Source organism: Peromyscus californicus, unplaced genomic scaffold (assembly GCF_007827085.1).
Source record: "Peromyscus californicus insignis strain IS unplaced genomic scaffold, ASM782708v3 Scaffold_7__1_contigs__length_154581171, whole genome shotgun sequence".
Classification (NCBI taxonomy): domain Eukaryota; kingdom Metazoa; phylum Chordata; class Mammalia; order Rodentia; family Cricetidae; genus Peromyscus; species Peromyscus californicus.
This window is the reverse complement of record NW_026294595.1, coordinates 40,859,712-40,880,290: the sequence shown is the minus strand read 5'-3', so window position 1 is coordinate 40,880,290 and position 20,579 is coordinate 40,859,712.

Genomic DNA, 20,579 nt, shown 5'->3' with positions numbered 1-20,579 from the left:
CCCCCCCCCATTCCCATCTCCTCCAGGGCAAAGCCTTCCCCACAGACTGAGGTCAACCTGGTAGACTCAGTCCAGGTAGGTCTAGTCCCCTCCTCCCAGGCCGAGCCAAACAATCCTGCATAGGCCCCAGGTTTCAAACAGCCAACTCATGCAATGAGCACAAGATCTGGTCCCACTGCCTGGATGCCTCCCAAACAGATCAAGCCAATCAACTGTCTCATCCATTCAGAGGGCCTGATCCAGTGGGGACCCCTCAGCCATTGGTTCATAGTTCATGTGTTTCCATTCATTTGGCTATTTGTCCCTGTGCTTTATCCAACCTTGGTCTCAACAATTCTCGCTCATATAAACCCTCCTCATTCTCGCTAATTGGACTCCCAGAGATCCACCCGGGACCTAGTCATGGATCTCTGCATCCAGATCCCTCAGTAGTTGGATGAGGTTTCTAGCACAACAATTAGGGTGTTTGGCCATCCCATCACCAGAGTAGGTCAGTTCGGGCTGTCTCTCGACCACTGCCAGCAGTCTGTTGTGTGATACTGAATCTTAATTACAGCTTGATCACATTGAGAAATGCCTAAGAGATTAGTAAAGCACACCCCTGCTTGTGCTATGATGGTGTTTGCAGAGTCAATGATTGGATCGTGAGAGCTCTAGTCTAATGAAAAAGCTAATCACTTTGTGGATTCATAATAGGATGGAATTATTTCAAGGTGCTGAATTGTAGGAGGGTCACCTAGCTAGAGAAAGGAAGTCACTGAGCTTGTGTGCTTTGGGATCATACATTGCCCTGTATATCATGAGGTAAAATGGTCCATGTTTATATATAATATAATTATATATCATATATATAATTATGTATAATTTAATATTATAAGATACTATAAATATCTTATTAAAGATATTTAATATAAAATATAATAAAATATAGTATATATTACATATAAGTGTATAATCTTCTGAAATTATGGGTGAGATAGATTCTTTCTTAATTCATTTCTTTTATGTATTTGGTCACAGTAACAATGATGCTACTGACTAAAATATGCTTAGTGTTTATTAAGGAATCCTCTTACACTTTCCATTTTCCTTCTTAATAGTGCATTGGGTAGCTTTGCTGCCTTGTCCTTAATAATTCATTTTATATATATATATATATATATATATATATATATATATATATATATATATACACACATACATAGAGAGAAAAAATGGTAGATATAATTTATGTTGGAAATATTTAATCCTCTATTTTTAAAAATACATTATTTCAACTCTACCCTATGCCCCCTAAAGTGCTCCCAAGTCCTCATCATTGTCTCCCAATTTCATGATCGATCCCTGCTTCTTTAATTATCACCATCACACACACACACACACACACAAACACACACACACACACACACACACACGTACGTGCAAGCCTGCTGAGTTCATTTAGCATTGCTTGTTTGCATAGGTATTTAGAGCTTATGACTTTTGATTGGATAAGTTATCAGGGTTTTTTTCTTGGAAAATACTGAGTTTTTTTTCTCTTAGCTTCCATCCACTTATTGCCTGTAGCTGTCTTCATCTAGTGGTGCGGCCTCATGTGATTTCTCTCATCCCCATTGGTATGTCAACTGATGTTATCGCTGCAATGGTCTTTTGTAGGTGACTGTCTTGTCAAGATTTCATGTTTGAGGCTCCCTATCATATATAGAACACTCTATCTTATACCAGATCACCTGGTTCTCCGGCTCTAATGATCGTTATGCACTCTCTCCTGGGATGTTCGCTGGGCCTTAGGGATGGGAATTTTGTTGGAGATGTATCAATTTAGATTGGACATCCTATGTTCCTTTGTTCTTTGCATTTTGATCAATGATGAATTTGTTTGATGGTCCCCATCTCATGCAAAAAAGAACCTTCTCTGATTAAATGTGAGAGTTACACTTTCTGTGTGTACAAAATGATAGAACTTTAGAATGCAGCTAGGAATTATACTGGCTTTGGATACTGGCAGTAGTAGGTTCACCTCTAGAATCTGTTACCACAAGACACATGGAGAGATGGCTAGGTTTACAGTACCAGGCATGAATTCCCTCCCACTGACCAAATCTTTAGTCTAATTAGACTCCTGTAAGTTACTGGCAAGATTGGGAGTGGTAGAGCCCCTGCCTAGTTATTTAGTCTCTATTTTAAAAGCACAAAACATGATTTTGGTTGAGATTTCATTGATTTTCTATGAACTTTACAAGAATACATACTTTGAGGGAGTCAAAACAATTGTGTCCACATGTGTGATACTGTTATGTAGTTAGGCCTTTAAAGTCTTCCATTAATGTTTTGTATTTTCTGCAGAAGGTCTTTGCCATCTGCATTGTATTTACTTTTATCGTCTTTACTATTAAATACTTCTGTGGAGTCTGTTTCATATCCATAGTATTTTAAATTCATTCTTCTAGGTGGAATTTTAATTTTATATTTTATACAGGTTATCATTCAATATTTTAATTTAAAAATTCTTTCTTAAATCACAATAACTTGTCTGTAATATGTCACACCTTTTCTTCACAGGAAATCATATAATTTGGAAATAATTATTAGTTTATCTGTTTTGTTGTGGCACATAAAATAGGGAAAATTACTCTGAAATATTAAAAATATATTAGGAAGAAGATAAAACATGGAACTGTTAAGATTATAATCTTCCAAAATGGAACAAATAATAATAATAATGATAAAATAACATTTTTGTCTTCCTTTCTCTATATATGTTTACATAATACCAAAGTATGCTTATAAGTAGATGATTATTAGTTACTTGCTGTATATTTTATCTAATTGGGAAGTTACATAATGTAATTAATTAAGAATTTTAATGTTTTTATCCAAGTTTGAAATTAATGACAAGCTTTACCCTTTCCCAACAAATGTTAGGATATAGAAGACTTCATAAGATGCAGTTTTAACATTATTTCTTCAGTCATTTACAAAGGGGGTTATACTTTTATTGTTTTTCTTTATTTTGATGCACATATTAGACTTCTAGCCAGTTTGGGGCCCAGATTTACCCTGTCCTGTTTTCAAGATAATGGCTTTGGTCATGACAAGTCAACAAAGGACAAAGGCATTGAGGTAACTTCCTTCCTTCCTACCTTCCTTCCTACCTTCCTTTCTTTATTTTCCTCCTTTTTATTTATTCTTCTCTTATATGATGCATCCCAATCTCATCCTCCTCTCCCTCCACTCCTCCGAGCTGCCCTGCCCCACCTTCCCTCTCTTCCAGATCCACTTCTCTGTTTCCCCTTCAGTAAAGAGCAGGCCTCCCAGGGATATCAACCAAACATGGCTTAACAAATAGCAATAAAACTGGGGGCAAATCCTCCTATTATGGCTGGATGAGGCAACCCGGTAGGAAGAAAAGGTTCCCAAGCCTAGACAAAAGAGTCAGAGACACCCCCAACTCACATTGTTAGGAGTCCCACAAAAATCCCTAAGCTAAACAACCACAACATAAATGCATAGGACCTGGTGTAGACCTAGGCAGGCTTCGTGATTGTAGCTCCAGTCTATGTGAGCCTCTATAAGCACTGGTTAGTTGATTCCATGGGCCATGTTTTCCTGGTATCCTTGACCCCTTTGGCTCCTACAGTTCTTTCTCCCCATCATCTCCAGGTTTCCCCAAGTTCTGCCTAATGTTTGGCTATGGGTCTCTGCATCTGTTGGAGGATGCCTCTCTGATGACTGTTGGGCTAGGCACCAATCTGAGTATAGTAGAAGATCATTGGGAATCATATCATTGACTTTTTTTTTATTTTGCCAGTGGTGTTTGCTTCTATCCTGAGTTTCTGAGTCCTTCCTCTAGTTTGTAGTCATCCATGCAGTGTCGGACGTGGTCTCCCTTTTGCTGCATGGGCCTCAATTTGGACCAGTCATTGGTTGACGACTCTTACAAGTTCTGTGCCACCATTACCACAGCATATCGTGCAGGCAGGAAAGATTGTAGGTTGAAGGTTTTGTGGCTGAGTTGATGTCCCAGTTCCACTGCTAGGAGCCTTGCCCGGTTACAGAAGATGGTTGAGTCAGGCTCTGCATCTTCCATTATTAGGAGTCCTAGATAGGGTCACCCTTATAGATTCCAGGAAGTTTCCACGATGCCTTTGGTCATGACAAGTCAGCAGGGGACAAAAACATTGAGGCACCTTTCTTAGTGGCTCTATTATGCTTCCTTGCATCTAAACAAAGATCTTATCTTCCCAGTTTTTGAATATTGTTTATTCACACAACATATTTTCTTCTTATGTGGCCTCTATTAGGAAAGCTTCCCTGGCTCATTTTGACCTCAATGTTGTATGATATTAAAAATGTACTTTTTGTCCACATAATTTAGGTCATTTGTCTACATAGAAATTTATACTTCTAATTATAAGCATAAAAGCATGGCTCTCTTATCATGTATTTTGGCTCAAAGTCATGTAGGTGAAATTGGGATAGCTCCTTAACAAGGGAAGTGTGCCTCACTTCCCTTCTGGAGTTAATAATTATACCTGTGTTAATAGAAAAAAAAACAGAGAATGCTAATTTAAAAACAGGATAGTCTCAAGAAATTCTAATGGAGTTATTGTTCTTTATCACAAATGGGCAAGAAGCTGAATGTTGTTTTCATCATTGGTTAGCTTAAATAAGCCAGATTCATTAAACTAAGAAAAGCAAAATTTGAAATGTTTGGCCTCATAGCTTGAATTAAAGATGAAAGTATATTATTAGTTAAAGAAATTATACCTTTTTTTGTTCAAGTTGGAAATTGTACACTTTGCATCTTGATTTAATTCCCATAAGTGTCACATATATTTTCTGCAGTTAGCTCAAGATGTAACAAGTCCCAATCTCTTAATAAGGACCTCCTGGATCTTTGTCTAAAACACTTCTCAGATTCGCCCCCAGGAGAGTTTGGTTCAATAGGCCTGTGTTGGGTTTGCAGACTTATTTGCATAAGTGGTCCATGGGAATCTGGAGAGTAAGCTCTATAATGTCAAGTAAACCAAAGGTATATAATGGATCCTACTTCTTTGTTCCTCTGAAACAGAAAGTGTTCAAAAGAAGTCATTTCTACTTCACTGTCTTTCATCTTCAATTAAATGAGATAATCACAATTGCAGACATCATCAGCCTGCTGTGAGAAGAAGGTGCAAAATGCCTCCATACATTTTGGAAAAGTTAAAGCAGTTTCAGCTGCTGTCAAGATATCACCCAAACCATAGGTATGACTCTTCTTGTTTTTACCTTAATTTTATCCCACAAATCATTCCCACCTGACCCATATCATTTTCTTGAAGCCTTTTATGAAACAGCTTAATTACCTTCTCTATGTTACTCTTCATGTTGCCCCAAATTTTCTTCTTTTGCTCCAGAAATACTTTCTAAATAAATATTGTTAGTAACTTGAGATGTATGTGCTATTAATAAAAAGAAGGCAAACAGCTCAGCACTTATCTCCGTGTTGTAGGTGGATGACCCAATATGAGTAACAAGGCTTACCATATTTTACATTGTGAAGATGGTTTTGTAAAGAGGTGGGTTGACTGCGTTACATTTCAGCAACTCACAAATCAGAAATATATCATGTATGAGAATGCTTTAGCAACTAACATAAGCATTCAGTGTTCTGAATCTGCTTATCATATAGTCCTGATTGTACTTCCCCATGATTTTACGCATTTAGATTTTCACTATGATTTTCTCACTTTAAAAATTTATGACTCTGTGCCACCAGATACAGACATTTTAAAATATTCATTCAAAAGCATGGCCTTAAACCAATATGAAAAGTTGAATTTAGATACTTTCAGCCCGTTTACTGAATGTTACGGATGTTTAATTGGAAAATGGTTAAGAGCATGTCAAGCGTGCCTTCTTACTAATGCAATGCTGCCCACTCGTTCCTCCTCCCCTACACCCACCTCACAGAGAGAGAAAAAGTAGAAATGACTTTTAATAAAAAGTTCCTCTTGTCTCCATATTTTGCATTAATTCTTATTAGTGAATACAGACTTATAGTTCATTTGTATCCAGCACTGTGTTCTGAGGAAGGAGCAATTAGATTCTAACAATGGGATTCCGGTACATAATGGACACTATGCCAGGTATTTAGTTTCAGTATCTTCATTTCTATTCACATCTCTACGCACTGTGTGATTTTTTTCCCTTAATTTAATTTTAGTACCATTATTGTATCTTCTGTTTAATTTTTTATAGCTAGCTATAATTAAGCTTTTATTTGGAAGTCATTTTAAACCCACTGCATGGTTGTCATGAAATTGTTGGTAATATGTGATTACATTATGCTGTCTTTTGCCAGGACATTCTTGTAAATGAAGCATTATCCTCAGAGATTTTCTTGGCTGAAAATGTAAGTAATTAAAAATGTAAACAAATATTATCTGTTACATATGTTGCAATAATAAATACTTCAGTATAATACAAGTTAATGTCTCCTTGGGGATACAGTTTAATCCTGCTACCACATGTTTTATAAATGGTCAGATAAATGAGTAAACACTTAATATGTTACCCACTGTGGCAGGTGGATGCCCAGGGCTTTGATACATTCTCTCATTTGGTATTTACACACTTCTTAACCAGCATTATCAATAATCCTTTAGCATTATTTGGTGTTTTGTAACAATTCCAGCTATGGAGAAATAAAAATAGAATCACTCATTACAAATTCCCCAATGATATCCAATGTAACTTAGTGTACATGAGCACAAGAAAAGACTATTCTTTGCTCATAGCTGTAAGGATCAAAGTTAATATACCCTATTGGGTAGACTATTTGACAATATGTAACCAAACCTTAAAATGAGTATAGTCTTTTACCCATTAATTTGTTTATTGGAATTATCCTAAGAATCATTGAGGTGTACTTAACAAAATGAGAATATGATCCTCTAACATTTCAAATATCAAAAACATTCTAAAGAATTAGTCTGCTTAATGTGTAAGATACCTAACACAGAATTTTAAACAGTCTTTAGAGAGAAAGCTATAGAGGAAGAACTGGTGACATACTGTAACACATCCACATGTTATAGACAGGCCATAGCAGAGTCATTGTAAAACAAGGACAATTTTCCAGTAATGACTTAGTTTTTTTTTTTAAGAATTTATGGTGCTCATATCAAAAACATAGCAGAGTAGGTGATGAGAGCAACTTTCATTCCAACGCCACAATAAAACTGCAATTATCAGATAGCTAATTGTGAATAAAGACAGTTACAAGAGAGCTCAAGGATATAATTAAAATCTCCCAGAAAAAAAAAAGTGGAGCCAAACATATGGAAGAGTCATGCAGACATATTCACTATTCACAGAAGGATTGCTATGGCTGGTTTGCAGAGAATGCTTGATGAAAGTGTGGGAGAGACTGCTAGTTTTTTTTTTACCCTTAATGAATGCAAACACCCTAACCTAACCCTTTGCAGGTCCCATCCCAAGGTGCTGTGACTATTTCACACATACACACACACACACACACACACACACACACACACACACACACACACACTCCAGACCTTAATTCTATCATCATTCTGTCTGTCTCTGTGCTTGCTAACATCAGAGCCACAACTTCTTTGGGTTAACTTATGTCTCAGGCCCCAGAAATGTGCTCACTGTTCATACTCACCCTCCAAAACAGGCCTTAAAGCTGCTTTGCAGAGCCTGCATGACAGACAGCTGAACCACTGTGTTATTGATCATGTCTAGATTAGGACTGTGATTGACTACACATATGCATTCTCTGGACCTCAGCTCTCTGCATAGTCCATGAGAGAACATGCCTAGGTCACCACTAAAGTGAAAGCTCCCATACTCTGGATTCTAGATGTATTGCAGCCCCCCATATTTGTTTCTTTAACTTTCAAGATTAAATGAAATTGCATAATTTCTCCATTCTTTTCCCTCCCTTAAAAACCTTAAACGCCTCTCCTTATTCTCTTTTAAATTTACTTAGTCTGCATAATGTTCCTTATATGGTATGTTTTCAGAGCTGATTATTTGGTATTGAATAACTAATTGGTGAACTCTTGCTAGAGAAGATTATTTCTCACAATTTCAGAATTTCTTAGTTGCCTGTAGCTCTTTGTATAAGCCTTGTGAGACATTCTGGCCTTTTATTTGTCCTAATTCTTACTGTCAAACATATGGTACCATATAAGTTTCTATGTTTTATATTCAGTACTGACATTACAGAGGGAATGTTATCATTATAGACATTACTAATACTCCTGACTTTGAGAAGAACCTGTGCTCCAATCCCTGAGGACCAGCTCTCAGCTTCAGGAAGTGCCATACAAGCTGCCAAGGGAGAGAAGCAATCACTAGACTTAACTATCTGTAAAGCCTATGGACCAGAACAATTACCAGCATAGAAAGATATCCCATTAACGTGAGCTGGAGATGTACCACTAGAAGATAGATATTCCTAAAATATAAGGAGTTCCACCAAAAACTTAAAAGATTCAGGGGGAAAAAATCAGACACTAACAGGAAACCCAAACAGAAATTTAAGAGTATGATACCAGAAAAAAAAATAACTCAATAGATAAGCTAACAGAAACAGTGAACAAACAAAAATGGCCATTTGTGTGTGTTGTGGGATGGTCTGTATGTCAAATGTGTTGCTGATTGGTCAATAAATAAATCACTGATTGGTCAGTGGCCAGGCAGGAAGTATAGGCGGGACAAGGAGGAGAAAAAACTGGGAAGTGGAAGGCTGACAGAGAGAGACACTGCCAGCCGCTATGATGACAAACAGCAGATGAAGATGCCGGTAATCCACGAGCCATGTGGCAAGGTATAGATTAATAGAAATGGATTAATTTAAGCTATAAGAACAGTTAGCAAGAAGCCTGCCACGGCCATACAGTTTGTAACCAATATAAGTCTCTGTGTTTACTTGGTTGGGTCTGAGTGGCTGTGGGACTGGCGGGTGAGAGAGATTTGTCCTGACTGTGGGCCAGGCAGGAAAACTCTAGCAACAAATGGCGCCCAACGTGGGGCAAGAGTTTCCACCTAAAAACTGAAAAAAAAGATTCTAAAACGGAGCTAAAAACAGTTCCTAATTGTCTCTCTCAAATGAGCGGCAGCTGCTGGTTTGAGCTGCCGGTTTGAGCTACTTGTGGGTTTCTGGTGTGCGCGCCTGAGCACTCAACCTGCAGTTTGGCGGGAATGAGGCCTCTACAAGTGGTACATTAAGCTGCATGATGGATTTAGCCTTTGCTAGTACAAAACAAAAAAAAAAAGTTTCTGGACTAAACGCTGCTTGGATAAAAGCATAGACCCATGATAGCTCCCAGAGCTGGTGGTAAACTACCACCGCCATGTTGGAAAGCTGAGGTGGGTGGAGCCAGCAGTCACAGCTGCTACAGTTTAAAGCAATAGATTTCACAATAAGACAGATTCAGATGTAATAGTTTACAATGTGTGTAAAAGATATGTAGACTTAAAAGAGACAAAAAAGATGATATATAGAGTTATAGAAACAAATACATAGTTTTAAAAAATAAAGTCTTTAAAGAATCAGTAAAGGTAGTATAAAAAATAAGCCATGTAAAAATAAATATTACACAGAAAATCTAGATTGTGTTGTCTTTGGGATTTTTAACTACAGAAAAACATTTGATTGTAAAAGCTGTTGAGTTATGCCAAAATGTATATTTTAAAGGTACCTTGACTTCAAAATTTGGATATAAGGATATGTTGCTTTGGAAAGGAGATTCTACTTTTGTTTCCACAGAAAGCCAGAGGCTATGGATTTGTTCCAGATTAAGACACATCAGGTTTGACCTGCCAAGACCACCAGGAAGGAAAACTCTAGCAACAGGTGTGCAATATTAACAGCTCAACACAAGTCAAGGAGGGAGAAATTTAATCAGGGAAACAAAAAGAATGAAACATTATGACAAGTTTGGACAATCATTAAAGACCTAACTCTTTCCTTACTATGTGGGCAAAGAGGGGTGACAATGAATCCAAAAGTGCTCCAAGAAGTAAGAGGGAAAAAGGATCACATTTTCTCTAACAATCAAGAAAATGATAACTGAATGAACCTTGGAAGTAAAGAAGCAAAAACAGCACCCCTAAATGCTTAAATTCCATAGACTTTCCCACTCCTTGACATTTCCATAATTTTTAGATTATTTATGTCAGCTATTAATTTCTTCATGTATAAATGGTTAAAATATACTACTTAAACCATAGAGGTTGGTAAAATAGATATAAGAACTAGTAAAACTACACCCGATTCAAAATTAGCCATTTTTAATTATGGTGATGTACTTAGGTTAAAAGTAAAAGAAAGACACACCACATGAATAACTGGAACAGAAATAGTTCTATTACTATCAGATTTTTAGTTTTAGTTTTAGTTTTTGTTTTCCGAGACAGAGTTTCTCTTTGTAGTTTTGGTGCCTGTCCTTGGTCTCACTCTGTAGACCAGGCTGGCCTCGAACTCACAGAGATCTGCCTGGCTCTGCCTCCCAAGTACTGGGATTAAAGGCGTGTGCCACCACCGCCCAGCCAGGTTTTTATTTTTAAAGATGTATTTTTGCCTATAAGTATGTGTGCTTACAATGTGATTGCAGGTACCAGAGGGGCCAGGAGATGATGTATTGAGTCCCCTCGGACTGGAGTCTCACATGTGGAGCCTCTGTGTGGATTTTGGGAACTGAACCCAGATTGTAAGAGCAGTAAGTGCCCTGGACCAATGAGACGTCTTTCCTGTCTTGGGACTGACCTTTAATTGGAACAAAAGATTCAATCCTTCAATGAAACAGGATTCCTAAATGTGGACATGTGAACAACACAGCTACAGAACATGTGCAGCAAACAGTGATACCGTTAAAAGGAGGATTAATAAAAGGCACAATGACTTGAAACTGAGCTCAGTGTAAATAAGATCACAGCATTCCTTACAGAACAAATAATAGAAAAATGAAAACTAAAATTTAGAAAATACAAAGATATCAATAAAAATATAAACCAATAGCTCAAATTTTTCCATGATAACAACAAAATGTCTCCTTTAAATCACTCAGAAAATACACACTAGATGTAGACATAAACAATTGAAACTTATCATCTTTGACCACAAGTCTGTTAGGAGCCCCAGGGTGAGAGAAAAGTTCCTAGCACTTGGAAAAGGCACCACACCATTCTAAGTTCTCCACATACCAAAGGAGAATGCTCAAGGAAAATCAAATAGAGTGCTGAATTTAGTGAAAAGGAAACACAATATTTCAATATTAATTGAATTAAGCAGTGTGGAGATAAAAATTCATATAGCCTGTTGTAGAGAAGGAACACTCTTTATCTACTTTATCCTCTCACATTAGGAAATAAGAAGAGGGTTGTGGAAATGGTCCAGTAAGAGCACTTGCCATAAACACAAGAGGACCTGAGTTGAAATCCTCACATAAAAGATAGACATGATCACATGTACTTGGTTCCTGAAACTCCAGCATTGCAAAGTAGAGATAGGGGAATCCTGATTGCTTACTGTCCAGCCAGCCTGGGAGAAATGGCAAGTTCTGGTTTAGAAAGAGATCTTGTCTCAAAAAAATAAGGTACATTGGTTGAGGATGATACCTGAAGTCCTCCTCTAGCATAAACATGCCTATAAATGCACACCTGCACACGTACCACACATGTATACACCATATATCCACACATATAGACATATCCCTTCCCCAGCTGCAACACTTGGGAGAACAGGCCCTGCACCTCACCTGGGTGGTGCAAGAGAGCCAACCCTGTTGGTAGAGGTATGGGTGAGCCAGTCCCAAAGTTGTGAAAATAGGAGAGCTGTCCCCACTATTCAGCTGTCATGTGGTGGTGTGGGTGAGGAGAGATGCCCCCCTTACCCCTTGCCGCTCATAGCATGTGACAACTGTTGGAGTTGACCCTCCCCCTTACCATCTGCAGCACTCAAGACATCAGGCCTTTTTCCTCACCTGAGCAGCACATTAGTGATGACCCTGTTGGCAGAGGCACCAATAAGATACCCCTGAGTTTATGAGAGTGGGATAGCTAGCCACACCCCCTTGTCTGCCATGTGGTTGTGAGGGCAAAGGAAAGATGTCTTCCCCCCACCATTGCCCCTGCCACCTGTGGTGGACAAGGAAATTGACTCCCACCCCATACTAGCTACAGCACTCAGGAAAATGGACCCTGCTCCTTGCCTGGGCAGCACAGTAGAGCCAACCCTGATGGCAGAGGTGTGGGTGAGCCAGCCCCGAAGTTATGAGCATGGGAAAGCTGTTCCCATTGCTCATTTGTCTTGTGGAGGCCTGGGTGGGGGAGAGATGTTCCCCCTCTTGTGTAGTGGGTAGCCATTCCAGCTTTGATCTGGAAGTTCCAACCCCCATTGAGACTTCGGCAACTGTCACGCCTACAAGGCGGGGCCAAGGGAGGCACTGGGGGACCCGAGATCTGGATCGGCGGGCTCGCTCTCTGTTGCGGGACCCTGGACTGGAGAGGTGGACCGAGCAGAGCTCCAGAGAACACCGCTGGACTGTGATACACCTTCCCCAGACTCCGCGACCTACCTATTCCTTAATTTGTAAGTTACGCCATTAAATAAATCTCCTTTTAACTACGTGGAGTGGCCTTAATAATTTCACCAATACTCTTGCCCACCAATATCTGAGGCAGGTGGGAATACTGACCCTGAGGTCATAAGAGCTAGAGAGCTGTCCCTGTCCCCCACCAGCTGCAACCTTTGGGAGAGAAGGCCCTGCACCTCATCTGGGCAGCACAGTAGAGCTGGCCCTGAAGCTGTAGGTGTGGGAGAACTGCCCCTGAGGATGTGAAAGCGACAGAACTGACCTCACCCCTTGATCATTGCTACAAGGGGTGAACTAGGCAGAAAAATGTTGGAGAGCTCACCCTGTTGGTGAAGACAGGGGAAAGCTGGTGAGCCAATCAACCCTGAAAATACCCAGGACCAGAACCAGGGTTATATGTTGGCCCACTCCAACATCCACACCATCTTAGTTATGCTGGAGCATAGAGGTGGGGGGTTGTGGGGGGTTAGATCCAGTGGACCCAGGGCTGCAGGATCTTTACAACACAGAGCAGCAACAGGATGACCAGGAAGAGTCCCAGTGAGGGCCCAGTGTAGCAGAAACCAGAAGACCAGGGGCCTGAACAAGTCCGATGATTCATTGTGATGAACACCTGCAGGTAAAAGTGTATGGATAAAGGGGTTTACTGCATAATTAACTGTGTCACACTGCAGCTTCCATGATAAGATTTTCCCTTTCTCCTTGCCCCTCTTTTTTTCTCTTAATTTCTTTTTGTTTTATCCTTAGGGGGATGGGTGGGATCAGGAGGCATGATGTGAAAAACACAAAAAATAAATAAAAAGAAAGTTTTAAAAATGACTCTTTTGGAGAAATTCTGAGGAGTGGGATAGCCAGGGCATATGATAGATGTATTTTACATTGCACTGATTGGCATTTGTCTAGAATAGCTTATATCCCCACAAGAAGTGTCCCAGGGACCCTTTTCCTATCCTTGTTGTGTTTGTTCTCTTGATGGTTGGGGTAAGACAAAATCTTGATTTCTCTGATGGCTAATAGTTTGCCAAGCACCCTCCCCCCAAAAAAAATGTTCCTGGATTTTTATTGCGATTTCATTGAATCTGGAAATTGCTTTAGATAGGACAGAGTTTTTTTGAATTTTGTCATTTTTTTATTCTTATGATACACGAACATGGGAGATTTCCCCACCTTCTAATGTCTTCCTTTATGTCTTCACTATTTTAATGTCTTCATCATAGAAGTCTTTCACATCCTTGATTAACTTTATCACAAGACTTTTTTTTAAGTAATTATGAATGGAATTGTTTCCTTGGTTTCTTTCTCACTTATGTTTGACATTGGTATTTAGGAAAGTTAGTGATTTTTGTATGTTGATTTTGTATCCTGTCACTTCACTAAAACTTTTTATTAACTATAGAGATTTTCTGGTGGACTTTTGTATGAAAATAATATCGTATCATGTTCTTTTCCTATTGTATTACTTCTCTTGTCTTATTGCTGTAGCTAAGAATCCCAATACTATATTGAATAAAAATGGAGAAAGTTAAAAAACATTGAGTGGATCAGTTACATGTAGAGTGAAATAGTTATACCATGCCACAAAGCACAAATTAATTTCATAGCAGAATTTCAAGGTTTGTTCAAACAGTCAATAATCAACCAGTGTAATCCCCATATCAACAAGCTACAGAGGAAAAGAATTGGATAGCTTCTATCAGCTAGTTTTAAAAAAAGATTCTCAGTACAATAGAAACAGAGGGGTTTTTCGAAACATAGAATATTTACAAAGTAGTGCAACTCACAAGCTAATTACCAGTGAAAGACTGAATATTTATAATATGAAAAACAGAGCAAGAATGTCTACTCTCACTTTTACTAATTCATAAAGTTCTAGACATTCTGGCCACTAAAGAAAGCAATGTGAGCCGGGCAGTGGTGGCGCACGCCTCTAATCCCAGCACTCAGGAGGCAGAGCCAGGTGGATCTCTGTGAGTTCGAGGCCAGCCTGGGCTACCAAGTGAGTTCCAGGACAGGCGCAAAGCTACACAGAGAAACCCTGTCTCGAAAAACCAAAAAAAAAAAAAAAAGGAAAAAGAAAAAAAAAGAAAGCAATGTGATAAAATGAAAGGCACACTTACTGCAAAATAAGAATTTTTTTTAAATAAATGACGAGATAGTTACATGAAAAAAAAATCCTAAGGAATCTACAAAATCCAAGAAAGGTCAGTGTCTAAGTTTGGTCAATAAGATTTGCAGGTTATGATACCAGTACTCAAAAATAGAAAATATTGTATGTGTTATTCCCAATGATCATGAGGAAACTATGTAATTCACAGCTACCACATGTATGTGATTTGCATGTTGACTAACTATTCCAGACAAAAGAAATCACAGAAAATCTGAGTGAGTAGAGACATATGTTCATGGACCAGATGAATCAATATGGCTAAGAGATCTATATTCCTCCAATCACTTCATGTGTTCAGTGTAATTTCATGTAGTATTCTTAGACACTAACACAGAAAAACAGAAAAACTTATATGTAATAAAGTTAACTTGGGATGGTATTGCTTATGTGGCATGTAAGGACCAGCACATGAATTTCATAGCAGTTTTATGCATGTAAGTCCCAAACTATAAACAAGCTGAGAAACACCATGGAATACTGCACAGGAACAGAAAAAAATGAATGTATGAATCTCTGGGACAGTGTCCTAAGTAAGAAGGCCACTTCATAGGCTCACACAATCAGCTAACCTGGTCTCATAGGGCCTCACAGAGAATGAACTGACAACCAGGGAGCCTGCATGAGACTGGCCTAAGCACTATACATATACGTTAGAGTTGTGTAATTTGGTCCTCCTATGGGACTCCTAACAGTGGAAGCAGGTTGTCTCCAGCTTTTTTACTGGCTTTTGGGACCCTACTTCTCATACGGTGTCATGTTGCCCAGCCTTACCACTTGGGGAGATGCTTAGTCTTACTGCAACTTGATACTCCATGTGCCAGTGGCCATTTCAGAAGAGCAGCAGGTGGCAATTGAAGTTCAAGGTGTCAGTCTACCAGGAGGAAACTCTCTGATGGGTCAATCTCAGTTAGGCAAGGCCCTGAGACCCCAGACCCCAGAATGTCTTTTCTTTCTGCTGTGCCTTCACATGTTTACTGCTGCTATCTTTCTCTGGTATCTGGCATGGTGTGAATGGGTGTGGGGAGACGCCCACTGCCTGTAATGTAGTGTGTTTATCTCATGGAGATATCCTGCTGTACTGGGCAGTTTTGCCTGTGGATTATTATGAAAATGATTTCTTCCTAAGCTGTACTGTCTAATTGATAATAATGATGTTAGTTTATACAGAGTTTTGATGAACAAAAATAAATACAAGGAAGTGTCAACCAGCTAGAACATGAGTTTCTATTGATGAGCCATATAGACTATGGCTTAGGTTAATGATAAAGAAAAACTGAGTCCTAGTAGCCCAACTGGCTTAAATTCTTTTAACCTTAATGTTGGGAGATGTGTACACAGGTTTCAGAGTGTATTATAGCTGAAACAAAGCTTTGAAAAAACTTAAAGTTAGACTAAGATATTTTCATCAAATAGCTTTGAGGTGAAAAATCCAAGAAGATAATCTAAAGTTTTTAAAAGGCACATAGTTGAATGTGGACCTCTTTAAGATTAGGGAACAAGAACAAAGCAGTCCAATTATTACTAACTGATGCACTTTTCTTACTAGGATTGGTTGATGACCAAAGGTGATGGTAAATTCCTTATACCCATTTCTGCTCTCTCTCTCTCTCTCTCTCTCTCTCTCTCTCTCTCTCTCTCTCTCTCTCTCTCTCTCTGTCTGTCTCTCTCTGTTTCTCTCTCTCTCTCTCTCTCTCTCTCTCTCTCTCTCTCTATATATATATATATATATATATATATATATATATATATTTGAAGTAGAGCTGCCTGATTCTTTTTTTTCCCCTTTTCTATTTTAATAAAAAGAAAAAAAAGAAAAAGGTTATAACTAACAAAAGAAAAACTATATACAAAAGTACAATGACTATATACAATATATACAAGTAATAAATGTCTAAACAATGTCTAGTCCATTTGTATTTGACAAATTCAGAGAAAATAATTTCATTATCTATCCTATTTTGTTAAGTCCAAAATGTATCTAATTCACTTTCTATCCTAATTAATCTTCAACTATAACTAACTAACCTTCAACTATAACTAACTAATCTTCAACTCCCTCAGAGACCCAAGAAGGAAATAATATTAGCTAACAAAAATAAAAACAGAAAGTGCATGCAAGCAACTTCCAAAAAATTTGTGAGTTGACAGAAACAGCCAGCTGCCTGGACAGTCACCTGAGGTTTCTCCACAGTGTTGGGGCATCATCTTCAGCCTATAGGCTTAGCATATCTGACAGACTCATTTGTGAAGTAGGATGTACACAAGGTCGACAGTTCAACCTCACATTGGGTGAGAGCAGTCCATGTACCAGAAACACCTGAATTCCACTAGTGTCATGTCATGATTCAGGATTTTAAATTCTGGAAATTGTTGTTGATTTTTTAATTCAGCTGTCCATTCTTGGCTGTGTACATATGGCTTCATCTTAGCATCCCGTTCTTCTCCACATCCCTCTGTCAAATGCCAGTTTACTATTGCGAGGCGTGAGCTTAGTTACTCTTCAAGAATAACTGTTTCAGCTGCTGTTCCATTGCACATCAGAAGCCATCGGCCCACTGCCTATTCAGCTGCCTTCGAAGAAAAGGGCACTGTACCTTTTCCAAATTGCGAAGGCCACTTCAGGGATGGTGCCATATTGTCCTGGCCTCAGAAGATGCCTTTTGATAAAGCCATAACCACACTCGTTTTGGCAAGAATCAGTAGTCCTTTGTTTCATGTCCTGTTTGTCCATTTTGTCAGCAGTTGATTCAAGGATACTTTGTTGTCCAGTGGCTAACTTTTGCCACAATGAAAGTTAACTCCATATGCAGTTTCTTCAATGCCCATATTTTCTCTGAAGTAGATTGGTACTGCCAGGAGCCGACATGTCTCATAATCATAACAAAAAAGAAAAATTTTCTAAGTTATTAAAACATTTTAAATGCCATATTATGTAGATCTCCGAAGGGTTTGAAGATGACCTATCTAAAATATATCTGCTCAATTTTTAAAACATATCTAATATGACTACAACTTCTATTGTAATGTCTAACTACTAACTTTCATTTCTTTATATCCTAATAGTTGGTAATAATAACATTCAAGGATCAGAAAATTGCATTGTTAAATGAACGGTATAAGTACAATTAGAAATATACATATAGCATTTTCTAACAATATCAATTTCAATATATATAATTTGTATACAATATAAAACAATCCAATCCAATGTAAAGTATTTAAAACTAGTAATTGTCTTTTCTTCTTTCTTTCTATTTTTTTTTTTTTTAATTTATTTTGCAATACAATTCAGTTCTACATATCGGTCACGGATTCCCTTGTTCTCCCCCCTCCCGTCCCCCTCACCTTCCCCCCAACGCCCCCCCCCCATTCCCATCTCCTCCAGGGCAAAGCCTTCCCCACAGACTGAGGTCAACCTGGTAGACTCAGTCCAGGTAGGTCTAGTCCCCTCCTCCCAGGCCGAGCCAAACAATCCTGCATAGGCCCCAGGTTTCAAACAGCCAACTCATGCAATGAGCACAAGATCTGGTCCCACTGCCTGGATGCCTCCCAAACAGATCAAGCCAATCAACTGTCTCACCCATTCGGGGGGCCTGATCCAGTGTGGACCCCTCAGCCATTGGTTCATAGTTCATGTGTTTCCATTCATTTGGCTATTTGTCCCTGTGCTTTATCCAACCTTGGTCTCAACAATTCTCGGTCATATAAACCCTCCTCATTCTCGTTAATTGGACTCCCAGAGATCCACCCAGGGCCTAGTCATGGATCTCTGCATCCAGATCCCTCAGTAGTTGGATGAGGTTTCTAGCACAACAATTAGGGTGTTTGGCCATCCCATCACCAGAGTAGGTCAGTTCGGGCTGTCTCTCGACCATTGCCGGCAGTCTGTTGTGTGGGTATCTTTGTGGATTTCTGTGGGCCTCTCTAGCACTTTGCTTCTTCCTGTTCTCATGTGGTCTTTATTTACCATGGTCTCCTATTCCTTGTTCTCCCTCTCTGTTGTTGATCCAGCTGGGATCTCCCGCTCCCCCAAGCTCTCTTTCCCTCGACCCTCGCCTTTCATTACCCCCACTCATGTCCAGGCTGTTCATGTAGATCTCATTCCATTTCTCTGTCATTGGGCGATCCCTGTGTCTTTCTTGGGGTCCTGTTTTCCGGGTAGCCTCCCTGGTGATGTGAGTAGCAGACAATTCATCCTTGTTTCATGTCTAGTATCCTGCTATGAGTGAGTACATACCATGTTTGTCTTTCTGAGTCTGGGTTACCTCGCTCAGGATGATTTTTTCTAGATCCATCCATTTGTCTGCAAACCTCATGATGCCATTGTTTTTTTCTGCTGAGTAGTATTCCATTGTGTATATGTACCACATTTTGTTTATCCATTCTTCAGTTGAAGGGCATCTGGGTTGTTTCCATGTTCTGGCTATTACAAACAATGCTGATATGAACATAGCTGAACAAGTGCTCTTATGGTGTGGTTGAGCATTTCTTGGGTATATGCCTAAGAGTGGTATAGCTGGATCTTGGGGGAGATTGATTCCCAATTTTCTAAGAAAGCGCCATATTGATTTCCAAAGTGGTTGTACAAGCTTGCATTCCCACCAGCAGTGGAGGAGAGTTCCCCTAGCTCCACATCCTCTCCAGCATAAGGTGTCTTCAGTGTTTTTGATCTTAGCCATTCTGACAGGCGTAAGGTGGTATCTCAGAGTTGTTTTGATTTGCATTTCCCTGATGATTAGGGATGATGAGCAATTCCTTAAATGTCTTTCGGCCATTTGAGTTTCCTCTGTTGAGAATTCTCTGTTTAGTTCTATAGCCCATTTCTTAATTGGACTGTTGGGCATTTTGATGTCTAATTTCTTGAGTTCCTTATATATTCTGGATATCAGTCCTCTGTCAGTTGTGGGGTTGGTGAAGATCTTTTCCCATTCTGTAGGCTGTCGCTTTGCCTTGTTGACCGTATCCTTTGCTCTACAAAAGCTTCTCAGTTTCAAAAGGTCCCATTGATTGATTGTTTCTCTCAGAGTCTGTGCTACTGGTGTTCTATTTAGGAAGTAGTCTCCAATGCCAATGCGTTCAAGACTACTTCCTACTTTCTCTTCTAGCAGGTTCAGAGTAGCTGGATTTATGTTGAGGTCCTTGATCCACTTGGACTTAAGTTTTGTGCACGGTGATAGATATGGATCTATTTGCAGCCTTCTACATGTTGATATCCAGTTTTGCCAGCACCATTTGTTGAAGATGCTTTCTTTTTTCCATTGTGCACTTTTGGCTTCTTTGTCAAAAATTATATGTTCATAGGTGTGCGGATTAATGTCAGGGTCTTCAATTCGATTCCATTGGTCCACATGTCGGTTTCTATGCCAGTACCAAGCTGTTTTTATTACTGTAGCTCTATAGTAGAGCTTGAAGTCAGGGATCGTGATGCCTCCAGAAGTTGTGTTATTGTACAGGATTCCTTTGGCTATCCTGGGTTTTTTGTTTTTCCATATGAATTTGAGTATTATTCTTTCCAGGTCTGTGAAGAATTGTGTTGGTATTTTGATGGGGATTGCATTGAATCTGTAGATTGCTTTTGGTAAGATTGCCATTTTTACTATGTTAGTCCTGCCTATCCATGAGCATGGGAGATCTTTCCATTTTCTGACATCTTCTTCAATTTCTTTTTTCAGGGACTTAAAGTTCTTGTCATATAGGTCCTTCACTTGCTTGGTTAGTGTTACCCCAAGGTATTTTATGTCATTTATGGCTAGAGTAAAGGGTGATGTATCTCTGATTTCCTTCTCCACTTCTTTGTC